Source organism: Camellia sinensis, chromosome 6, assembly GCF_055761805.1.
Source record: "Camellia sinensis isolate YWXY chromosome 6, ASM5576180v1, whole genome shotgun sequence".
In the NCBI taxonomy this organism is placed as follows: domain Eukaryota; kingdom Viridiplantae; phylum Streptophyta; class Magnoliopsida; order Ericales; family Theaceae; genus Camellia; species Camellia sinensis.
Window position 1 is genome coordinate 162,007,405 of NC_138966.1, and position 16,539 is coordinate 162,023,943.

The following is a 16,539-nucleotide window of genomic DNA, read 5'->3' on the forward strand; positions in this document are numbered from 1 at the left end:
CTAAACATAGCTTAAACCCTAATTCACTGAAATTATTAAGTAAAATAGAATAAAGAATTTGAGACAACATTTATTATCAAACTGATATGCAATTAATATACAAACACATACTCCATCGAACCAAGTTATATATAGAAGTGGATACATGATGAAAACACTAGCATCTAAATTATCAAAAAAAAAAAAAAGAAGAAAAGTTCAAAATTTGTTGATTTATTCTACATGATTGTAATTGAGATTCATTGTAATCACAAATAAAATAAGGGGGATTTTTTTTCCAATCTTTGAAGGTTGTTCCCCTTTGGTCTTTATATGGAGATGACTAAGAAAACTTACAGGTTCAATCCCGTGTTGGAAAGCCAATTTCTGTGCTTTGGCGTCCTTGGACAAACCCTTACCAACATTCCCAACACAATTAACATGATAATCTTAAGTCACTTCGTTGAACACATAATAATATAATACTACTTAATTATTAGATTAATTGGTATTTTAAGAAAATTATTACAAATTCATTAATTTTTTTTTAAAAAAAAGTTAGGTTATTAATAATGTAAAAGTTTACCACATATGATTTTGTAATTATTTTTAGAAATTACACTGGATTGGGGAAAAAATTTAGAAGAAGAGAAAGAAGTAGATGACCTTGGAAGCATTCAACCTGACTCGACTCCAACGAGAAACTGCGATCTCTCGTTTGGAGAAATTGAAGACTAAAATCGTACTGTGATTCAATCGAGCATAATCAATCGCTTGCCACCTTCAAAAGCATATATAAACAAACATCTCTACTATAATTGATTCGAGCTTATACATATATACATACATATAATAAAAAAATCAAAACCCCCAACCATAAATTGTTGAATCAAATGCCCTAATTCAAAACCCCTAACCAGAAATCGTTGAATTGAAATCGAAATAGTTTAATCAAATGCCCTAATTTAAGAAGGGAAGGGTTTCAGAACAGAAAAGAAACAAACTCTAGGTTTAGAACCTTACCAAAATTGCAGGTCTTTCCCAAGCCAATGAATTTCAAAGGGTTGTAAGGGAAATGAACAGCACCGTCTATAGCGAAGAGGATGGGTATCTATTGGGGAAGGGGATCCGAATTCGGAGAAGATGAAGAGACACAAAGGTTGTGTCGATGAGGTGTTTATCGTTCCGAGAGAGAGAGAATCACAAATAAGAGAAGAGGAAAGTGGGAAAAACTTATTAGCTTATTTTGTTTTCCATTCCCGCTTAACTTTCCCTTCGAAATTGGTGGAAAATTTTTTTTCTTATCAAAAGATAAAATTATTGACCACAAAAATAGTTTTCTCACTGAACGATATTAAAATATCAACAATTATTGGTGACGAAAATATATTTGTCATTAATAATTTTATAATTGGGGATCAATTTTTTTTCTCACCAAAAGTCTCAAAATTTTGCTGCCACCCAAAAAAATTAGCGAGAAAATCTTTGGTGACCAAAAAAAATAAATAAATAATGACAAAAATTAATTTCGTCACCTAATTTTTTTTATTATGCATGTAGATTGGTGACGAAATTTTATTTTTCTCTCAAAAAATGGCACATTTAGAGACAAAATATTATTTTCCTCATTAAAAGGTACGTCTTTCGTGATAAAATTTATTTTCATCATTAGTTTTCGTCTCTAAAGACTCATTTTGTTGTAGTGAGAGAGAGAGACAGAGAGATAGACAGACAGAGATAGGGGTTTTTGGTTCAAAAGATTAGGGATTTGAGATTTGGGGATTTTTGCCTGAGGGGGAAAAATGAGAGAGAGAGAGAGAGAGATGAATGAGAGAGATATAGAGAGACATAAAAAAGAGAGAAGAGAGATGTGCAAGGGAGAGAGAGAGATGAGTGAAAGAGAGAGAAATAAGAGAGATGGGCAAGAGACATAAAGAGAAAGAGACAAAGAGAGAAAGAGAGACCCATTTCATTTTTTGACTTTTTCCTCTTTCAACAACAATGGGCTTAGAGAAAGAGATGGGCGTGATTAAGAGAAATGAACGATTGAAAAAGAAAAGAGATGAGTGAGAGAGAGAGAGAGAGAGGGAAACAAGATGAGCGAGAGATAGACAAAGAGAGAGGGAGAGACAACAAAAAGAGATGAACAAGATATATATATATATATATATATAAAGAGAGAGAGAGAGAAGAAAAAGAAGAAGAAAGATGAGTAAGAGAAATAGAGAGCGAAGAGAGATGAGAAAGCCAAAGAGAAAAGTGATAAGTGAGAGAGAGAAAAAAAATAGAGAGAAACAAGATGAGCAAAAGAGAGAGAGAGAGAGAGAGAGAAAGAGAGAATAAATATGAGCAAGAGAGATAGAGAACGAAGAGAGATAAGAGAGCCAGGGAGAAGAGTGATGAGTGAGAGAGAGAAAGAGAGAAAGATGAGAGATAAAGAGAGAGAGAGAGAGAGAGAGAGAGAGAAAAGAGATGAACGAGAGGCCTATTTCATTTTTTTTACTTTTTTCTCTTTCAACAAGTGATTAAGAGAAATGAGAGATGAATGATTGAAAAACAAGAGAGAGAGAGAGAGAGAGAGAGAGAGAGAGAGAGAGAAAGAAAAGAGATCGATAAATCAAGAGGAAGATCGGTAAACCGAGAAGAGGGAAGGGAGAGAGTGAGCAACGCAAGCATAGTGTGGTAGAGAGAGAGACGGGCAGACAGACAGACAAAGAGTGATGAGTGAGAGAGAGAGAAAGAGAAAGAGAAGAGAGATGAGCAAGAAAGAGAGAGACAGGAAGCTGAAAAAATGGGTGAAACACTACAAATATTTTAGTTTTTTTGCGACAGCAAAATACCATCGCTAAAAACCCATTTATTGGCAACGACAAGTGGTATCATGGCAAAAAATCACTTTTTGCGATGGTAAGTGATGCCGTCGCAAATGCTTCCGTGTTATATAGTCCCTTTTCTTGTAGTGAATCCGTAACATTTGGTAGGCTCGTTGTTATAAAGAGCCATCATTCTGTCTAACTAAAAATATGCAATTTAATCATAACCTGTTAGGCTTGTTAAGAGTTTTATTTGACTCAAACTCATACTACAAACAAGTTTTAGGCTAGTACAAATAAGATTTTGATTTGAGTTTATCCAATGGGTTGAAATTCGAACTTACTTTTGGACTTTTTTTTGTTTTTTTAATTTTTTTTTCTCTCCTAGTTTCTCTTTTATTTTTTTTTTGTCAAGCTCGGCGATTAAGCCAATGGACCATAACTCACAAGCCAATAGTTCAAGTGATTATAAGTTGGATCCAGTTTCAACACCTATCTACAAACAAATCAAAACGAAACAGCAGAATCAAAAGTTCGAGACATATCAAGTCAATCCAAACCGCAGAACAAAATGAACTAGTTCTTCTAATTTTCTACAACAAATCTAAATTCCAAACTCCATCATGATGTCAAATTCCAAAATTCCAAAAAACCAAAGTTTTACTAAGACTTGAAGTAGATTGCCACAAGATCTTCTTCAAATCGACAAATGTGAATTTTTTTTCCAAGACCAACAAGTGGCCGATGACCACACCAACAACCTAAAATTCAAATTCAGAATAATTAGTATCATTCTATGCTACATTGACTTTGGAAACAACATTTCTTTTTCTTCAGCTGTTTTTTTCTTCAAAAAAAAAAAAAATTGAAACTACCAAAAGAGCCCACTTCAAAGATGACTAGGACAGTTTGGTATACCAATACCCTTCTCAAATTGAAAATTTCCAAATTTCCAGGGGCTAAATTAAAAATTCTAGAATTTTCAGGGGCCAAAAAAATAAATTCAGAAATAACTGGGTGTAGCTCGTGTCACGACCCAAACCCGCCCCTATGGGTTTAGCACCGTAACCGGCCAGTAATCCATGATTACCGAAGGTCTGCTTAACAGTCAAACAATAATACAGAGTACAGGGGCATGGCGGAAGCCAAAACAGTAAATAGACAATGTCCAATGAGCTGTGACAGTCTGTATGCAAAAAGACTTTTCATACGTATATACAATCAATGCAAAACAGTATGTACAACATTTACAATTATCCGGATCAGGGACTTGATCCTTATTAAGATAGTACAGTACAGTAACATTCAGTCTATACAGAAACAGAACAGACAGGGGAAAAAACTAAAACACACCATAGCCTTAACTTGATCGGCTCGGAACCTCGCAGTGAGGCATAATGGTTGGCTTGGACAAAAGGGGAGTCTAACCCACGCTCCTAGCTCCGGTCTGGTGCCTGTACGCCTACATATATATATGAGCAGTGAGCTAAAGCCTAGTGAATAACATAATGCATAAAGGGGTTAAGAATAAATGTCCTTACAGTATTGAAAACAATCATTTCAATCAGTATATCAATTATTCAGTTGATACAATCATATGTGGTACATCTAGTAGCAAAACAGTACAATAGGTCTTATTAGACCGAATAGTCAGTTGATGGCCATCATATCAGTAAACAGTGGTGGTTCCAACATGGGAACCGACAGAGATCTCTGTAACAGTTGCAGTAACAGTAACAGTAGCTGCTAAGGATGCCACAATACAGTTCAGAATAGAGGACATACATTCATTCAGTTAACAGTATCAATTTGGAAACAGTACAGTTTAACCATTCAGAAGATATTCATATTTGAACATATCTTTACACAGTTGTTACTCACAGAGTTCTGGGCTACAGTTAAGCTAGAGCGCGTACTCAGATGCTAACCCTACACAGTTACAGGATGAACACACACTAAGTTCACATTCGGGAATCAAAGACTTAGTCCCCACTTAGACTCGGTGTGGTTCTACATCTATATCCTTATTAAGATGCCTTAAACTAGGCCTAAGAATACCTAGAATGAAATGAGGATGCAAAGATGCACTTGAAAAGTATTTTTAGAATTTTCAGAAAGCAGGGGTCTCGCTCGAGCGTAGGTTACTCTGCTCGAGCAGACATGCAGACAAAAGTTTTCACTCGAGCGTAGATTTACCCGCTCGAGCGTACTGCAAAACAGTCAAAAGTGCTGGATGTGCGAAAATCACGCTCGATTGGGCGCTCGACACCCGCTCTAGCGTGACACACAATGTCCTACTCGAGCGTAATTTACCCTGCTCGAGCGGACTGCAAAACACAACAAAATGCTGGGAGCACGATTTTTACCCTCAAGCGCCAGACACCCCGCTCGAGCGTGAGTTCAAAATCTGGAATTCCCAAATTTGAACCTCAAGCTCAAATCCAAGTTTCAAAACACCAAATTCAATCCTTTTGGGCTAATTTTCTGGAAAACACTTCAAAACTCATAATATAACATGTTTCAAAGCTCAATTGAGAAATCAAAGCCCAAAGGTAGTTCAATTAAATCCAATTTCAAACCAATTTTCATAAACATAACTCAAACATGTACATGCATGAATTCAACAACTCCAAAGCTTCAAAGCTAGCTCAATTTGAGCCAATTCTTTCCAAAACATGATGAAATCATGGACTATACCAATAATATGAACATGCATGTACCAAATTACATGTAGTCAACCTCAAAATGCAAGAGTATGCCATGCATGCAAGGATTAAGCTTCAAATCAACAACTTAAGCTAGTTCTAGACTCAATCCCTTAATAGACATGAATCATGCAAGAACAAGCTCAAATCGTAAACAAGAGGGTAATTATACTACCTTAGGTCTCCAATGCAAGATAAGGGAGCTCAATTTGCAATCTGTACTTCAATTCTTCAAGTTCTTCAAGCCAATTCACAAAATCAAGTTGAAATCACTCCTATCCTCTCTCTCTCTCACTCTAGCTAGCTATGTCTCTCAAAAATGGCTGAAGAAGATGTTTTGGTCAAGTGTGTATGAAGCTCCAAGTGTTTAGTTAGTGGGTCACTAGGCATGGCAAAATGGTAGATAATGCAACTTATGGGATTAAGCTCATTGTAGTCTAATTAAACCATACCAAATCAATTTTCAATAAATTTTACCATAAAATCACATAAATTCTAATGATCATAAAGCATCAGTCAATTTCTGGTTCGGCTGCCGATAAGGCCTTCAATTTGCAGTTTAAACATAAAATATGAACAGATAGTTAAATAGTCAAACAAATAGACATGCATTTAACTAGTACGTTCAATCAGTCGGTTCAGTGTTTCAGCCGATTCAATTACTTTTCATAATCAGTCTCAGTTTAGCAGTAACTAGTGGTTAATCGGTAAACAGTGGTGAGGGTTATTACAGCTCGACTTTTCGTGCTCCTTTTGGAAGATGATAAGCCCTACAGTTCAGACTCCCGTGATTCTGAATCAGATTCCACAAGTGCAATGTGAAATAGAAAACACAAAAGAGTCCAAATCCGGCAAATCTTTTAGAAAATCGATTTTGAATCAAAATGCCAAAAATGGACTGTTTTGCCAGATACAGAGTCGCCACCTAAATATTTTTGGAAAATTTAGAAAATCCATGACTCGTGCCAAAGGTCACATGTCCGTCATCACCAAGATTGTCTCGGCTTGGAAACTTTAGGTACGAGAGGGAAAGGTCATGAATTGAGCACCTCCGCTTGCCTGATCAAAGATCGGCCTCTACTAATCATGATGTGATTCTTATTTACGTTATATGCTCTTGTTCCGATTATTAGGCTAACATTTCTATGTAATGCGCACACAAGTATAGACTATTTTGCCAAAATTGGAACATTTGATTTCATTTTGTTTTTTAAAAGAGTTTCTGAATGTGCCACTTGAAAAAGTGGGTTCAAATGTACATTAATCAAACTATCCCAATTCAAGCAACTAGCCTTCATCCACATGCATTCAAACAGTTTATCACTTAAGTACTTAGCATCGTGGTGAACATGCTTTAACATGGTAACAACCACACTCATGCGGTATGCTAAAACAAATAAAAGCTCACCTAGTACTCCAAGCTAAAAAAAGATGATAGAGTTAGAATAATCCATGATCCTAACTATGCAATGTAACTAATGCAATACATGCAATATGCAATTTACTAGGCTTGGCTACTAATATGGCGTATGAATTAATTTGATAGCATGCGGTCTAAGCACGTATTCAAAGAAATATTAACTAACAATGCAAGTTAGAATGATGCACTGAGCTTAATGCATGCAAGACAATTGATGCAAGGCATGAGAGATGCTAAACGAAACATGATGCCCTAGACTAACCATCGTAAGCAGGTAAATAAAAGGGAGAAAGACGTGGGGTTGGAAGACATACACATTGTTACAACTGTGCCCTCGCGCAAGAGGGTCCAAATGAACTAACTAGCTAAGCTAATTAATTAGCTATTACAAAACAAATTAATTAATTAACTATTCTATGGAACTGATTAATTAATTAATTACAAATTAGAATTGACTAATTAATTACAACATGAAAGAAGTAACTAAGCTAACTAATCAGTCTCGGGAAGCGAGGAATGCTTATGCATGAGCAGATTTCCACCCGAAAAGCCCACTGTTCTGTTACCAGAATGCCTCTGTTGCACAATTAGAACATCTTTTTACCTCAGCCTCTGCTCTGTTCTGTTCTAAAAAGTTGTTGCTCAATCTGACAAAAGTGGCTGGCAAGCCAGATATAGTGGCTGGCTGGCTGGCCAGCCACTGAAGCTTGGTTTCTCCTGTTGCAACAGAAAGCATACAAAGCACAAACAGGGTATTCTCAAGATATGTTTGTACACCTTACCCCTTCTTATCATCATACAGCTCAAAGGAGTGGCAAGCTCAATACGCAAGCCATCAATCGATGCAATTTCATTGCATGATGGCCTATGAGCCAAAGTGTGTAAGTTCAATAAATGCATAATAAAAGACTCTCAAACCTCCTCCCTATCATGGATTGATCAAGGGAAGTGGTTGACCTTGGAAACTTGAACCATTTCATCACTAGCAAGTATAAAAAGCCTCAAGTTTCCATGTGTTCAATTAACGTCCGATTGAATACCAAATTGTTTATTATCTTGCACCATTTTTAGTCCCAATTTTATTACTTCATTTTAATTACCAACCATTCCTTAGTTCATTAAGTCCAATAGTGATCTTTAAGTCCTCTAATGGAAAGAAATACCAAACAAATAGTTGTTTTGGGCATGCGAGAGACACCATGTCGTTGGTAATGAACCCCCAAAGGGATTAAACTACTAAGCACAATACCTCAATCTCATGCTTAAACAAACACTTGGTTTGAAACAACTTTCAAAGAAAAGAAAAAGCCAAGAAAGGAGGGAGGCTGCAGAAGTGATTAGAGGTGATAACAAGTATGGAAAGCTTGAAATAAACACTATAAACTCGAATAAGTTGGTGGTTAAGGCCTAAACCTCCAAACCTATGAGGACCATTACACTACAAGCATGCAATACAAGGCATAAATGGAACAATCACACTAAAATAGTCTTAAAACAGTCCTAAAACATGCTGGAATTAAGACAAAAATAGCTAAAACAATAAGTTACAACATGGAGCAAGTTAAGCTAGTAAGCAAGCACAAGGAGGTGAGGCTACCCCCCCCAAAAAAAAATTTTGGGACTTCAAAACATGGTTTTAGCCTCTGAAAAACCTCTGAGATTCAGTATTAAAAGGCTCAAAAAAAAATTGACAAAAAGGTGGGAAACACAAGAGCAAAGGCTTAAGAAGTGAGGTGCAAAGAAGAGTGATCCACCCCTCCACCCCTAATGGCCTTAAACCACAAGTTTCAGTCCAAAAATACAGAGTATAAACAGTGCAAAAACAGTAGGAAAAAAAAGCAAATAAATCAAAGAAACAAGCCAAGACTTATACCTCTTGAAGAGGAGAACCCTTTCTAAGTAACAAACCAACACTTACACGCCTTCAAGAGCTCAAAGCAAGCTCAAGTACCTCAGCTCAAATACCATAAGGTTTGGTTTAGAGTGCATAGGCAAAGGCTTAAGAATTTGCAAGAAAGAGAGGGAATTGTAGAGAGAGAGAAATATTTTTGCTCCAAATTTTCCAATCCTCAAAATAGAAGGGGGGTCTTCTATTTATAGAAAAACATAAAACTCCCTCAGAAATATCCATACATGCACATGTAGGCAGATGCATGCACTTGTGGAAACAGCTAGCGCAGCCGGCATAAATATCTGTAAAAACACACAAGTGGTCGGCAGGCCACTAATGTTGGCCGGAAGCTCACATTGGTGGCCACCAGCCCACACTAGTGGGCCTGCAGGTCCTAGGGTTTTTAGGTTTGAAGGCTCAAAGTTATGGCATTCTACTGAGAACTTCGAGCACTTGACAAGCATATACAAATTCATCATTGGGTGCACAAGCGGTGACGCCCAAGTCGTAAGGGCGGTAAAAAATTGGGTGTTTACACTGGGGCTAAATTGTAATTTTACCAAAATTCAGGGACCAAAATGCAAAATTCAAAAAATTACTGATGACGTTGCACCTTGCTGACGTGGCAGTCGGTCAACATTAATGTAGCGGATGGCCCACGCTGATGTGTTGTCTGACTGGGTGATGATGTGGCACAGAATATTCTGCAGAATATTCCACAGTGAAGTCACAGCGATGTCACAGAATATTATTTGGCTCGGCTTCGCGGCTCAGCTTGGCTCAGTTGGTTCGGCTCGGTCCGTCTTCTCAGTTTGGATGGTTGACTTTTTTAGCCTAACTTTGACCGGCGATTAAGAGAGCTTCCGGTTTGAGGTGAATATATATATATATATATATATATATATATTTTTTATTTTTTTTTTCAAATTGCTCTACTCGACGAGAGCTACGCAATGGTGTATTCAAAAGTTGGTTTCGATAATTTTGAAATCTGACAGAATTCTGAAATAGAGATGCCTGCTTCATTTTTGCTTGAGCTGCTTGCTTCACCCTCACCTAGCTACTCACTCTCTAGTCTTTCCACCATTGTTGGACCATTAACATAGTTTTGTCTCTCTAATCATCTTCCTAACTTTGAATCCCCCTACAATAATCATATGACGAGAGTGTATTAAGATAAAATTTGAGAACCAAAAAATACATATAAGGCAAACTTATGTGTGACAAAAGTGGTAGAATGTTCAAGCAGTTCCCTTTTATTGATTTTTTTTCGTATTTGGGTTATTATGGAAATTGACTATTTTAATTATCTTTTTTAATTTTTATGAAAAATGTGCGAAATTAATAGGAAGAATAGATAACTTTTTTGTAGTGATTTTTTGACATTGTAGCTAAAAAAGCATGTTGCCAAGACATTATTAAAAAAAATTTAAAAATTTCAAATAAATTTACACTATTAGACAGACCATAAAAGGAAAAAAATTGAAAAATTCCACCAGTGACATGGTAAAAAAAATTAGATTAGATTTTTCTAGATGGACTTTAAAATTAAAAATATTTTAACACAAAATAAAAGTTAAAAATAAAAAACACTGAAGACAAAAGTTTATAAAATATATCTATATATATAAAAGAACCGCTTAGTTGCTTGAGATTCGTCTTTTCTTTCTAATATGTTGAGTGAAGGTTTTTTCATAATTACGCAAACATTCTTGGTCAATTATGTAATAGGTTTTTTTCATAATTACAAGAATATTCTTGGTCAATCATGAAATGGATTTTTTTTTTTTTTTTTTTGTAATTATGCAAACATTTTTTTATCAATTATGAAACATAAATCTTTTATTTTTTAACAAATTACAAATACTCCCATAAGATTTTTTTAAATAAGAATTGGTCCTATAATACTAGAAATTATAACTATCGTTTGTTATAAATTTTCATTTAACACAATACTCAAGGGGGAAAAAAAACCAATTCTCCTATGCAATAATAAATTATTAAAATTGTTTATTGAAAATTATTTCTCATATCTTTAAAAATTATTAATTGACTAAGTAATTATTTATTAACAAAATGATTAACTGAAAAATATTTTTCATATCATTACAAATTGTTAATTTACTTAATGATTTACTTATTAATAAAATTGGTCATTCGTTATGCCAATTTGATTTATGTATTAATAAAATTAGTTATTTGTATATACATATGTATTTTCTTTTGTTTCTTTATAGTTCGGTGAATTATTTTAGTAGTTTTTTTTAAATGAGAGAATTATCTTAATATTTGTTTTATATTTATCTGTTGAGAAAAGTTACATACCATAATTTTTTGGGATTTTTATTGATAAATCTCATTTAGAAGTGTTTTAATCCAAAAAGTCCATGACGTAATTTTTTAACCCACTTAGTCCCATGTATTTATACTTTTATTCCATAAAATCATTTTTCTTGATTTACACTATTTTCTTAAACTCGTATGCCCTTATATTTAATATTGATATTTAATGTTGATATTTAACGTTGGAGGGAGGAGAAAGAAAAGAAAGGACCAAGGCATAGAAAATTTCATACACAAATTAAATAACATTGATGTTATTATTTTATATTATTATATAATGTGAATATATTATTAATTGACAACACATTAGAAATAATGTGAACATTTTCTCTCATCTGATGTGAATATATTTTTAATTGACAGCACATTAAAAATAATGTGAACATTCTCTCTCATTTGATGTGAATGTTCATAACACCTTTTCAAAAAATTCTCTCTCCATCTAATGTAATGATATGAATTTCTACAACATGTGAACCTTCTTATTTTTAATTGACAACACATTAAAAATAATGTGAACATTCTCTCTCATCTGATGTGAATGTTCACAACACCTTTCCGAAAAATTCTTTCTCATCTAATGTAGTGATGTGAACATTCATAACATGTTATATTTTTAATTGATAACACATTCTTATTCACAATATGTAGTGATGTAAACGTTCACAACATGTGATCATTCTCTCTCATCTAATGTAGTGATGTGAATGTTTACATTCGTATGTTTTAGTATAAATATTCACATCTTGTAATTGACAACACAATGAGAAAAATTTATTTCAAATTAATGTGAATATAATGATGTGAATATTCATTTCAATTACATGGTGTGAATATTCACAACATGTAATTGACAACACAATGACAAAAATTCATTTCAAATTAATATGAATATAATGGCAGTCAACATCCTGATGCATGGGAACGACCAAAATATAATGACAATCAACATTAATAGGGGACATGAGAGATTGGTGGTATTTTGGTCTTCTTACCTCAAATAGGATCTAATGGAATAGTCAAAAAGAATATGGGTTGAATGGAATAAAACTCTTAAAAAAAGGACTTATCAAAAAAGCTCCTTAATTTTTTATTTACTTATTTATTTATTTTTTTTATAAATTCAGAAGAAATGTTAAAGACTCATAGATTCACCCAAAATAATATGGTAATAAAATTGGAGTCTACATCATTGGTCGTATAACAAATCAAAAAATGATACATACCATACCACATAATTCTATTATATATATAATGATTTATTCTATTCAATTTCATAGAACAGTATTTTGATTTTTAAAAAATTATCAAAATTCAAAACTTAAATATACTATAATAATACCTCGTGTCTTGCATGAGCCTTATTAAACTAGTATATATATAAGAACTGCTTAGATGCTTGAGGTTAATCTTTGCTTTCCAATTTTGCCTTTTCATTTTTGTGATGACCGGTTCGAAAGCCGTCCCGCTTCTTTTGAGTTATGTCAGGTAAGTCATTGTCGAAAATTCTTTCTTAAAATAATTTCTATTGTGGTTGTCTCGAGTCAAAGTTTCCACTCGTTTCGGAGGGTGCGGGGGCGGTATCGAAGGGGTCGGGGAAAGAAGCCGAGGTTTTTCCAGACAGGAGGGCCAGGGCTGCACGTGCGGGGCCATGGGTCGCACGTGCGGAAAGGGGCCGCACGTGCTGTAAACTAGGCCGCACATACGGGAAGCTGAGGTTTAGGCTGTGAGCACACTGCCTAAATGGCAGGTGCAGAAGTGGTGGTGCGAGGGAGATTGCACGTGCGGGGGTGAGAGCTGCACGTGCGGGAGAGGGCGCTGCACATGTGGCCAGGTCCATTTTCTACTCCGTTTTTCATGCTTTTCAGCTATATTTTGCTCTTTTTGTCCCCTTTTCACCCATATCTGAATATATCACTCTCTCTCTACAATGTTTCTCTCTTTTTCTCTCATCTCTCTCTACCCAAACTCTCCAAAGCTTTGCATTTTCTTTTGATCCAAAAAATCCATTGGGATTTTGATGCTAGTCCCTTATACCAAAATGATGAGCATGTTGAGGGCTTCGTCTTGACCGGTGGAGATCGCTTTCCAGCGAGGTTGATTTTTGAGCTTTTTCTCCTCTTCTCTCTTGAGGTAGGGATTTCCTTGATTTTCTTCAATGCTTCCCCTATAGATAGACATGTGGTAAGTTTTATTGCATAAAAACCATGTTATTGAGGATTTTTCGAAAAATCATGATAGAGGATTTAAGATTTGGGTGTTAAGATTGAGATTTTTATGAGATTGGTTGATGTTGGGTTAAATTGAGGTGTGATTTAACATATTTAGGATTAGAGAGATATAAAGCCCTAATTATGTTTTAATAATGCCTAATAGATAAAAAGGGGTTGAAATAGTGAAATGATCATGTTGTGAATTAAAGAAGTTGATTAATGATTTGGTGATTTATTGTAATTTAATTAGGTCTCATGATTTTTTTTAACATCTACTTTGTGATTGAGTTGATATTAATCAAATATAATGAATGGTTAATTTTGATTAATTGTTAAAAAGGGAATTTAACCATAAGATTGGGAATTTTGGGCAATAACCTTATTGAGTTGAAATTGAGCAGATTATGATTTTGTATTCGGTGGGTTGAGCTTTTGGTTAAATGAATGAAACAAGTCTCTTCATTATATATGCACATGTACAAAAGTTGGTGTATTGCGAATTAGAAATTTCGGAAATTGACATTAGAATGTAGAGAAAATTATAACTCTTTTGTGAATTGAGGAAGAACCTTGGTAAAAGTTGAAAACTTTGGAACATCATAAATGTTGTTGGACCTAATGACTCTTCAGAATTGAATGATTGTATTTCGTGCATTTAATACATTTTGCTTAGAGATTTTGTCCTTGGTCATTGGTGAAGGATAACGTTGTTGTGTTGATAGTTGTGTGTATGCATTACACCTATTGATTGTACTTTATCATGTTGTGATAGTTGGTAACGTATACTGCGCTGATAATGAGAGGTACCATTCCCTTCCAGCTAGCGCCTGGAGAATTGGCAAAGGTATCTTTCCTTCCCAGCTGGTGTCTAGTAAATTGGTATTTCACTGTGAGAAAATGTATTATTGGCTTACCGTGCTTGAGGCAGGCAGAGTGGCATTGATTTAATACTATACTTCGGTATATTGAGTGTGTTATGTGTTATGTGTTATGGTGATATGATTCAGTAAGGTTGAGTTGTCTCATATGTTGAGTAGATGTGTTCATGTATGTGTGGACTTGCTTAGAGGGTGTTATGGGAATTTCCTATCTTGAGTTATTTTATTGAAGGTATCTTTTTTAAGTTTTGAGTCTAAGATTGAGAATGTGATGAATGTGTGGAGTCAGACTTGGGTTGTATTTTGGTACGAGCAATGTGAAGAAATCGGATTTGGTGAATGCGCTTTCAAAAGAAGGAAAAACAAAGAGAAATAAAATGGATATTATGTGTTATTTTGTCACTAAATGGAAAATGCAGTTATCGTGTAATGATTGTTTAATTGGAAAATGGATAGTAAAAGGGAACCTTGGGTGTTGTTGAATAAACTGAACGTTTTCGAGAATGTCACAATACTCAGGGAAAAAAAAATCCAATTCTCTTATGTAATAATAAATTATCAAAATTGTTTATTGAAAAATATTTTTCATATCATTAAAAATTATTAATTGACTTAATGATTTATTTATTAACAAAATGGTTAATTGAAAAATACTTTTTCATATCATTAAAAGTTAATTTACTTAATGGTTTACTTATTAATAAAATTGGTCATTTGTATGCGAGTATGATTCATGTATTAATAAAATTAGTTACTTGTATGTATATGTATTTTTTTTAATTCTTTATTAGTTCAGTGAATTATCTTAGTAGTTTTTTTTTTTTTTATGGGAGAATTATCTTCCTATTTATTTTATATTTATCTGTTGAGAAAAGCTACACACCATAATTTTTTTTTTAATTTTTTTTATAAATTCAGAAGAAATGTTAAAGCCTCATAAATTCACCTAAAATAATATGGTAATAGAATTAGAGTCTACATTATTGATTGTATAATAAATCAAAAAATGATACATATCATACTATATAATTCTATTATATATCTAATGATTTATTCAATTCAATTTCATAGAATAATATTATAATTTTTAAAATATTATCAAAATATAAAATTTAAATATACTGTAACAATAATCCGGGCCTTGCACGGCCTTGTTAAACTAGTATATATATATGACTTCTTTTTCTTTTTTTCTTTTTTTTTTCTCTGATACCCTTTTATGCTCTGTGTTTGGCCCAAAGTACTATTTTCCGTGTTTGGCCCAAGGCTGTAACCGTGGTTCCACGGTTATGTTTGGGTACCTAGTATTGCACTTGTCAAATATTTAGGTCAAGTTTGGGAAGATCCAAAAAAGTCAAAAAGTCAAAAAGTTACTCAAAAAGTTAAAAAGTTAACACTATTCACCAAAAGTCAACAATTACGGCTGCACAACTCCCAATTCAAATTTTTCCCTACAAATCAATTTTTACAATTTTTTATTACACATTTTTCAATAAAAAGTCAAAAAGTTAACCCAAACATCCATATTTTCAACCTCAATTTTTTAGTCCAAAAAAACAAAAAGTGCACTTTTTAGTCTTCCCAAACTTGGCCTTAGTAAACAAATCATGCGAAAATCTCAATAAATTAAAATCCCTAAACATAATCCTATGACGAGAGTGTATTAAGATAAAATTTGAGAACCAAAAAATATGTGAGGCAAACTTACGTGTGACAGAAGTGGTGGAATGTTCAAGCAGTTCCCTTGTTGCCAAGACATCAAAACCAAGAGAAGAATAACAATCAAGAAAAAGTTTCCAAAGACAAATAACTTCGTTGAAGCCATATTTGATTTTTAGGATACAGAAAAAGGCTTTTAGAATTTCTCATTTATATAAAAATGAAGTCTACTTTTATGTAGCATTATTGGTGTAATTTAGTCAATTTATTCATTTATTTATTAAAATTTTAATTATAGGGTAGGTGTGGTGTGCCTTGGTCCACAAGCTATTTGGTGTCAAAATCAACAGACAAAATCTAACAAGAATCCGTCATTTTTGAATTAAGGCCTCGTTTGAGAATAAATTATTTTAATAATTTTTTAATTTTTTTGTTAAAATATAAGGTAAAAAAAATTAATATGTTTGGGATGACTACAAAAAAAAAATGTACAAAAAGTAAAGAGAAAAAAATGAATATTTAATTTTTTTTTGTATAATTTATTGATTATTTAATTTTTTTAATGACTTTTTGACTTAAAAAAAAAAATGTGATGCGCTGAATTGATGAGAGAAAAGCTCATGTACAAGCTCTGGTAC

General features: G+C 33.7%; 1 long non-coding RNA gene across 1 annotated transcript; it reads right to left on the bottom strand.

Moving 5' to 3' along the window:
* Window positions 1-3,983: 3,983 nt before the first annotated feature.
* On the bottom strand, window positions 3,984-16,106 carry LOC145793002 (uncharacterized). Its single transcript, XR_014333422.1, has 2 exons — window positions 15,951-16,106; window positions 3,984-4,254 (listed from the first exon to the last, which is right to left on the bottom strand). It is a non-coding gene; the product is annotated as an uncharacterized LOC145793002 (long non-coding RNA).
* Between the last annotated feature and the right edge of the window lie 433 nt (window positions 16,107-16,539).